This window comes from Cupressus sempervirens, chromosome 5 (genome assembly GCF_028749045.1).
Source record: "Cupressus sempervirens isolate cs-2001-9-10 chromosome 5, ASM2874904v1, whole genome shotgun sequence".
NCBI classification, from domain to species: Eukaryota; Viridiplantae; Streptophyta; class Pinopsida; order Cupressales; family Cupressaceae; genus Cupressus; species Cupressus sempervirens.
This window is the reverse complement of record NC_143122.1, coordinates 777727773-777736865: the sequence shown is the minus strand read 5'-3', so window position 1 is coordinate 777736865 and position 9093 is coordinate 777727773.

Sequence of the window (9093 nt, the reverse complement as noted above, 5' to 3'; positions counted from 1 at the left end):
CTATCTCATTGGAGTTTCCATCCCTAGAATTAGCTCATCAATTGAAATTGATTGAAAATGATGCTATGTATATAAGAATAGCAGAGTTGATGGAGCTAGAAGAAAAAAGAAATCAGGCCATGCAAACCTTGGAAGCTCACCAACAACCAATAAAGAAGAACTTTTATATGAAGGCTAATTTCAAACCACTCAAAGAAGGTGACCTTGTGCTAAAGTGGGATACATATAGAGAAAAATTAGGGAGGCACTCAAAATTTGATGCACTATAAGTGGCCCTTATGTGATTATCAGTTGCAAATAGGCTGATGATTTTTAGTTGAGTAGGCTTGATGGAGAAGGCTTTCCTATTCAAGTCAATGGAAGATATCTCAAGCCATATTTCTAATAAAAATAATGTTTCATGTGTATAGTTAGTTTTTTTCTTATTCTTTCTTCTTTTCCAAGAAGTTAACGAGTACATGTTCTACTGCAAAAGAGATTTTTGGTTCCTATTTTTCAGTTGCAGGAGAGAAGTTTTGAGGTTTTATTGGGCAGATTTTTTTGATTTCTATGACTTTATTGCCCAATAGATGCACAAGATATTGGTCCATGCATAGTAGGCTTGCATTCCCTCTGAGACACCAAAATTGTTAGCCATATTTTCCCTCCTACCAAATACTAATTTTGCCTATCAAACATGCCCAATAGTCGTATCATTTCAAAATATTCAAATGATCAGATATTATCTAATGATCCATTTACAACTTTGGCCATATCATTTTATCCTAAGTCTTGCGGCCTTATTTTCTTGTTATGCCTTTGAACTATTTCAAGTTGTGATTGTGTAGTCATCCTTTAGTATGCACAGTCATGGTGGATTAAGCCTTAACTGGAGTTCAAGTGGCGAAGATGTGATGGCATTATATTTGCATCATTACAGAGTTAGTTGGCTCAACTAGGGTCAGGGTCCCAAAAGTGTGACATCCATTGTTTCACTTGATCCTAACGTTATTTAGATAGACCATGGTTTAAGTTGCGAGAGTGCGATAAAGGCAAAGTCTTCAATATTTTAGAGATACATTTTGCAGTGTTAGATCTTTCAAATCTATGGCTAGCATATTATCACAACATTTTGAAAGAGAACTATAGTTAGGGTTGTGATCAAGTGATTTCCTTTGTTTCACTTGGTCACAAGGTTAAAATATGAATCACGGATAATACCGGTGATGTTGCGAGTAGTCAGGATCCTAGTTTCATAAGGTCGTAGTAGTTTGAAAGATAAAGTGATGTTGAGTTGTAAAGTAGTGATGTACTGTTGGTCATGGTCTTGGAAGAAAAATTTTTTAGTAAAGAAAGGTGGTGGTGAAGCTATGAATAAGGGGAGGCACGGGTCAAACTTAAAACATAAGGTTGAAAGCTGGCAGGTGAAATGATAAAGAATTATTGCTCCACATGGCAAGGCTTGAGGAATTGACTCCATTTAATCAATGAATATGGTTGATTTGATGGTGAATCTGATATTCTAGATCTCCTTTGATCAATTCTTAGGATTCTAGATCTCCTTTGATCAATTCTTAGGCTTGATTAAATACAAAAGAGCACTCTAGCACCACCAATTGATCCATCCACTTAGTCATAGGTTAATGATCACCATTTTCCAAACATCTCGAAGCCTCATTTTGTAGATGAATGAATTTCTAGCATCTAGATTTGTACATGATTACATGGTTTCCACATTTTGTAATAGTAGTTGGATGTAGTGGTTGTAGAGTAACCTTTTAGGAAAAAATATCTCAGTTATGCCTAAGCTATAAAGGTAGATTTGTGAATTTTGTAGGGATCGACTCTTCTCTATTTATTTGACATTGCTCTATAATTTAGTATAAAATCCCTTTGTCTTTGGACCTAATGACAGTCTGTCTTATCTCTTTTAGCCATTGATGTACTGAGAAAGATCTATTTTCCTCTCTTCAATGTCTTTGACTATGTGCAACTTGTATGATTGAATCTCTTTTGACTTGTGAATAATACATAAGTGAAACTCTCTTCTTCCTTGTGTTATTCATTTAGGTTGTCTGGCCTACACATGGTTGTTGAATCTAAGCAAATCTAAACCTATATATCTTGGGTATCATTATAGTTTAAGTGTACATGTATGGGTAGAGATTGGTTTGAACACTCTATTTTGGTGTATCACCTTCTTACCTGATAGATTAGGTTAATGCTCTATGCATTCCTTTTTCCTTTTTCCTCTCTAAGAGTAGTTAGGTGCATCTTGTTAGTAAAGAAAGCCAAACTTCTTGAGAGACTTGGTCTGATAGTTCAAGTCCCATAGCTTGGAGGTTGTTTCCATGTCTCACAAGGTTGTCTTTAGGTAAAAAATTGGACAAGGGTGCAAGATTTTGTGATAGAAAGAATCTTCTTGGAAGATTGGAAGAAGAAGAAGTGAGCTTAAATAAATATGGAGAATTACCAAGAGTGGAAACAACCTTTCATGTATTAAGTGATCACCCTTCCTTGTCAAGAATTCCAAGCATTAGTGGAGACTATGCTAGCAGTAGCTGATCTAGATCTAAGGAGGATACAAGAATTGAAGAAGGAATATCCCTTCTTGTAAGAAGAAAACAAAATGGTAAGAGAATTTTTATATGTTGGACTTGTAATGAATTTGATCATTTTCCTTCTAAGTCCCCAAAAAGAGAGAAAATGCACAAGAAGAATTTCAAGTATAAAAGGCCTAATGATCATTTGTATGCAAATGAAGATAATGAGTCCAACGGAAGACTTTAGAGTAAAAGTGATAATGAATTAGTATTTGTAGCTATAAAAGAAGAAAATCCTAAAAAAGAAGTCAAAGAAGAGAAAGTCCTAGATTCACAAGTTGAAAAGATAACTGATTGGATCGTAGATAGTGGTGTTCACACAATATGAAAGGATACCAAAATAAGTTTGTTAAGTTTTGTAATCATGATGGAGGAATTGTTAGAGTTTGTAGTAATATATCTTTTCATATCAAAGGAATATGATTTATTACTCTTAGTGGAAAGACTAACATTGATGATGTCTATTTGGTTGATGGATTAAAGTAAGCCTATTGGTGTTGGATAGTTGGTTGATAATGGTTATCAATTGTAACTCATGGCGAAGACATGCATTATCAAGGATAAAGATGGTAAGTTAATTGGCACTAGTGCAAGGTCTAGAGGTAATGTTTATCAATTAAACCCTATAGATATGAATTGTTTGGTTGCAAAGGTGGATAATGGTTGGTTATGGAATAGAAGATTCTATCATATAAACTTTGATAATATTGTGAAGGCTAGTAGTACATTTCTTGTTAGATATTTACCTAGAATTGTGAATCCTACTAATGTTGTGTGCAAAGAATGTGTTATGGAAAAATAGAAGAAAGATTACTTTCCTATCAAGAAGTTCACTAATGCATCGAAATTGGAGATAGTTCATATAGATTTGAGTGGTTCTACCACAAGAAGATGATTCTATGGTGAAAGATACTTTATGATTTTTGTTGATGATTTCACTAGAATGATGTGGGTAACATTTCATAAAGAAAAGATCAAGGCATTTGAAAAGTTTAAGTTATTGAAAAATAGAGTTGAGAATGAATCAGGAGTACAGATAAGATGTTGAAGATTAGATAGAGATGGGTAGTTTATCTAAAGATATTTTAACACCTTTTTTGAAGGAAATGGCATGAAGAGACAATTTTCAGCACCTAAGACACTTGACAAAATAGGATTTCTAAAATAAGAAACATGTCCACAAAAGAAGCAACAAGAGCATGATGTTTGAGAATGATGTATCCAAGACATTTTGGAGAGAAGCAAATATGGAAGTATACACAATGAACAGAGTGTAGATCAAAAAGTGTAAAAAAGGACCCCCTATGGATTATGGTTTGGTTATACATCCTTAGTAAAGTATTTCAAAAGTTTTAGAAATAATTGTTACATAGAGAGAGATGATGATATTGGTAATTTTTATGCAAGAAGCAATGAATGTATTTTCCTTGGTTTTTTATTGAAAATAAAAGATTATATATGTTTTAATCAAATAACTTTTACTATTGTTGAGTGTGCAAATGTAAAAGTTGATGAAATATTTGGAGTTAACGAGAGAATGTTGGATTATATTTCTAATGAAGAAGAAGAAAATCCTACACTTTTTGAAGAGTTCTTTGAGACTAATAATAATGTGTAGAATGATGTTCATATTTTTCAACGTACAAAACAACCAAGATCTAAACCTAGAGAACAAGTAAGAGTTGAAATAGTGATTCCTACACTGAATAGGAATTTGACAAAGAACCACTATGCAAATTAGATTATTGATAACAAAGGAAAGGTAGTTTTGACAAGAAACATAGTTTATGAAGAATATGTTTGATTTCTCGAGTTGAACCAAAAATTGTAGATGAGGCATTGAAGGATGACCATTGGATTCAGATAATGAAGGAATTATTGATGTTTTGAAACTATTGAACCACAAAATGCTCAATACCACATTGATATTACACACACAACCTAAGGATTAGCCAATTCCTATTAACAATTACATGTCCAAACCATTTGGACCCAACTTCAACAAAACCAAAGATGGTTTTCTACTCTTTAGGCTCTGTAAAACCAAGGTGGGTATACCTAGGGGAAGATTCGGGCTGGAAGCTATTGTATGCGAATTATTTTAGTTTCATTCTAATTCTCATCTTATATCCTTAGACACATGCATAATTTTGACATTTTAAAGATAAAATACATCCCACATAGTAGATTTGGTCACAATTCTTCTATAGATTTGCAAGTATCCCCAACAATAGTGGCTAACTAAGGCTAAAACATTTCATGCAAACAAGTGCTGACCATCTTTGAAAATCTTCAAGAAAATTAAAATAAAGTTGATTATGATTTTAAATCGGATGCTTATTCATGATATCTATCTGCAGACTAAATTAATAAGATTAGTGCCTATTCCATTGGGACTCGAAGTCTACTGTAATTTTATGGATTTGATTTGTTGCCTTACAACAAATATTATCAGAAATTCTTATTGGAGTTTATTCATATAGACATCCTTTCTATTACCTTAGCCATCCCATCAAATTCATCAAAGCCTTTATTTAATTCATTGAATTAATAGCAGTAATGAATTGACATACAACCTAAATGAATTGCACTCAATTGAACAAGCTTTACTCATACAATCTCACAATAACCAAGTAACAACAAAGGAGACAAAATTCAATAAGAACTGATATGGGGACAACTCAAAATTTGTATTAATTTTCCTTGAAAATTTTATACAATTGTAGTAAACTCAGAATGAACTTAGAAAGAAACACAAAGATCACTCCATATTAATGTATTCTTAGAAAATTTGCAGAGAAGATACATCATAAAGTTTGCTTCAAAGACTGGACCGAAAAAATTCTAAGTATAAAACTAAAAATGCATTAGAAATTGGAGCATTCTCTAGCCCTAGAATCTCACTTATATAATGTAAGATGCAACAAGCTTCATGCATAGAGAATTGACACCTATCCTAAATAAAAGATATTTACATGTAGCTGTCACAAAAAGACAAAAATGTGTGTAACAGAAAAACTTATACATCAAACATTCTTTTGGTAGGCCCCTTTTCTATTACAACTCTTGGAACAACAAAAACACTATGATTTGATTCTTCTATCATTCTGATTCCTCAGAGTAAGTGGCTATTAGGCTTGAAAGTGATGAGTCATCTTCGGTTACCTGCAAATTCACTTTAACCTAGGGATTCTCTTTGTCTTCATCATTGACTATAAAGGTAACAATCACTTCAGTATCATCTTCTACCATGTTATCTTCTACCATCTACTCTATAGACATGAATTTTTCCTTCCATTCATTGTAGGAAATGTCATCAGGCCAATCAAAATTTAGGACCTCCCTTTATATAGTTATTAAAGAATTTCCAATTGCCTATATATCAACAAAATCTTTTCTGATGACACTATAGAATAATTGTACTTTGACTAACTCCTCATTAGTTATTTTCCATAATAAATGCCCAGTTTCATTTATGACATTATTCATCCTTTGAAAAAATATCTCATCCAACTCTTTTTTCCATTCTTCCTTTTCCTTTATTTTATCAATAGTTTTTAGAGCACTAGGAAATAAATCAAATCTTTCAACTATATACTTGAAAAAGTAGATTTTCAATCTTTTATGAACAGAATCCTATTTGTCATCAAAACCTTTCAATTTAGTTAGCAACTCAAAAATCTTCTCTATTTGATGACAAGGAAATTTAATGATAGATATGCACATAGCTGTGATATCATTATTTCTTTCTATCCACTTCTATGCAAGAGGTCTCAATTTAACTTCATCTCTTTTTAATTCATCCTTGATGGCTATAATCCTTGCCAACTGATCAAAAAATGTTGGCCATTCTATCCTATCTATTAAATACATTACACCCTACCTTATTTTCTCTTCATACTAATTGTTCAACTCTACATGCAATGCATACAACTTATTCTTTTCTTCTTCAAAATCTTTTGTAGTGTAGAATTGAGGCCTTTTCGGGGTGTCTGGTATCTCAGTAATGGGAGTTGATTTGAATGGTTCAATAGGTGGCTAGGGAGGATATACAACCGTAGGTCTACTAGATTCTCCCACTTTTCTTTTCCCAAGTTGCTTCTCCATTTGAGATACTTGGTTTTTCAATGATTATATCTATTTACCCCATCTTCATATGCTTTCAAAACTTCCTCAAATTTAGCATTGAGTTGCACAAACCTATCATCTTCCTATCTAGACACCACAGTGCCAAATTTCATCATTTCTAAAGCCATTCCAAAAATCTATTTGCTACCAACCTCAATAGCCCTAAATACTGTTAGTGCACTAGTATGCTCTATAGTGGACATTTCATGCATTCTGGTTGTGTCTGTCTTTTCAATTGACCAGATTACTAGAGCTTGGTGGTCATCACTAAATTTGACTCCCCTGTGGACCTATAATACTTCTTCCTCTATTTTTTACTGTACATATTTCTCCTTTCTAATTGAATAAAAAATCATAGCATTAGCTATGTCCCACTTTGGCAAAATTAAGACCCCTGCCTGTTTAACTATTTTCCTTCTGGACTTAGCTATAAACTAGGTAAAATCATTCAAAAACTTATATTTCACCTCCTCCTTGGTAACAGAGTCTGATTTATTAGGTTGCTCTATTTTTATCTTTTCACATGTTTTTTAAAAATTTCCTATATTCAATCTCCACAGAAATTGTGCAAAAGCTCTACATTTGACAAAATTTTCATCACTAATAAATTTCTCAGAAGCTTGAGCAACAATTGGGTCTATCTCCCTACCTTGATATTCATCAATTGTAAGGTCCAAATAGGGTGCAAGAGGCTCTTGAGGTACTTCACTCTCCAAATTTGTGGTAGTAACAATGACATCTCCTTCTCCACCAATCTGTCTTAGTTTCTCCCTTAAAGATGCTTCATCATCTATTTGACTTGGGGTTTGGCTTGGGGAGTATTGTTCTCCATGGAAGGAAGATCCTTGCTCCAACTTCTATCTCTTTGGGGCACTAGCTGCAAATGGGCTATTTGGCCTTGGTCTTTCCTAAGAAGGAGCTTATTGAACATGTTGCACCATCATATATCCTGCCCTCTTCTACAATGTGTACTGGCCTAGAGCTACTATGTTTTTGTTGCTTATTCTTCTTTGTACTTTTGCAACCTTATCTGGATAGGTTTTAATGTATGTAGCCTTTTTCTCATTCATTATTTGCATGATTATAGAAAAATTGTTCATAAAGACTTGCATTTTGGTTGCCCAATACTTTTTATCTTTCAAGGGATCATAGGAAGAGTCAAAAGCATTGATGAATTTCAACACTTTACTAAACACTATCCATTTTTCTTTCCTAACTTCCTGTTCTTGTAAAGAGAAAATATTCCTTATAACATCCTCAAGAAAATACACCTATTGTGTCATGTGGGCAGCTTTTGTCCTTTCTTTTAAAATATCATAAAATCCTTATGGATTAGTAAATCTTGCATGGGACTCTGCCATGTTGTATCTATCTAAAAATAAGTTGAGGTGTTTCCATCCCTTTATCACAAAAACAAAATCATGTACTATAGTAACAACCAAGAAGGAAGTACCTTTTTTGGGAAAATCTCTTTCATCAGTAGTCCCAATTTTCCATAATAATTCTACTATCCCTATTTCAAAGGTACATGGAAAGGTAGCACATGAGGCTTTCTGAAGAAACCATACACTCTAATCACTATAGAGACATTGTATGGGATTATATCCCCCCAGTTATGACTAACCAAAAGCCCTTTTGCATGGTCCTTAGGTTTGACCAACTCTAGAAGTGATTGTGGAATCTTAGGGCTATCTCCTCTTAAGAGCAATCTGAGCTTGAATGAAAAATATCTGTCAAATATCACAAAATTGGCATCTTTGGCCTCTGAAGTCATGTCAACACTCCATAATTGGACTAGATTTCTTTCACCATCCTTTGTTACTTCCAGCTCCATACCCTTAGAGAAATAAGTAACTCCTTTGAACAAACATACATGCTTAAGCAATGAGTACAAACAAAAATGTTTGTTTACTTCTCCTTGTGATATCCCCACCAAACCATTTTGAATTTCTCATGTAAGGAAAGTGGCAAGATCAAGAATAGTACTCATCCTAAATTGTAGAGTTTGAGCCAAATAAGAACAATTGAGCCTGGGATTTGTTTTGATTCATCCATCCCAAAAATCTTGCAGAGAGAAAAAGATAATGCTTGAGCCTTAATATTGAAATGTCTCCTCATTAATGGCTTTGGGGTGCTGGCAGTAATCATAGATAATGTACCAATCTTGGCAGCATGCTCTTGCAATGGCCCTATCCTTAAGTATATTCTTTATGCATCATACCTTGCCTGAAGGTCATCCATATCAATTGTCTCATGCATAGAATGATTAGGATTTAAATTGAAAACTTCACTAATCAATTCAAGGAAAACATTAAAAAGATTTACTCCAACATGGTTCTTTACCCACCTCATAATAGGATCATACTTCTTAGCTAGATCAATC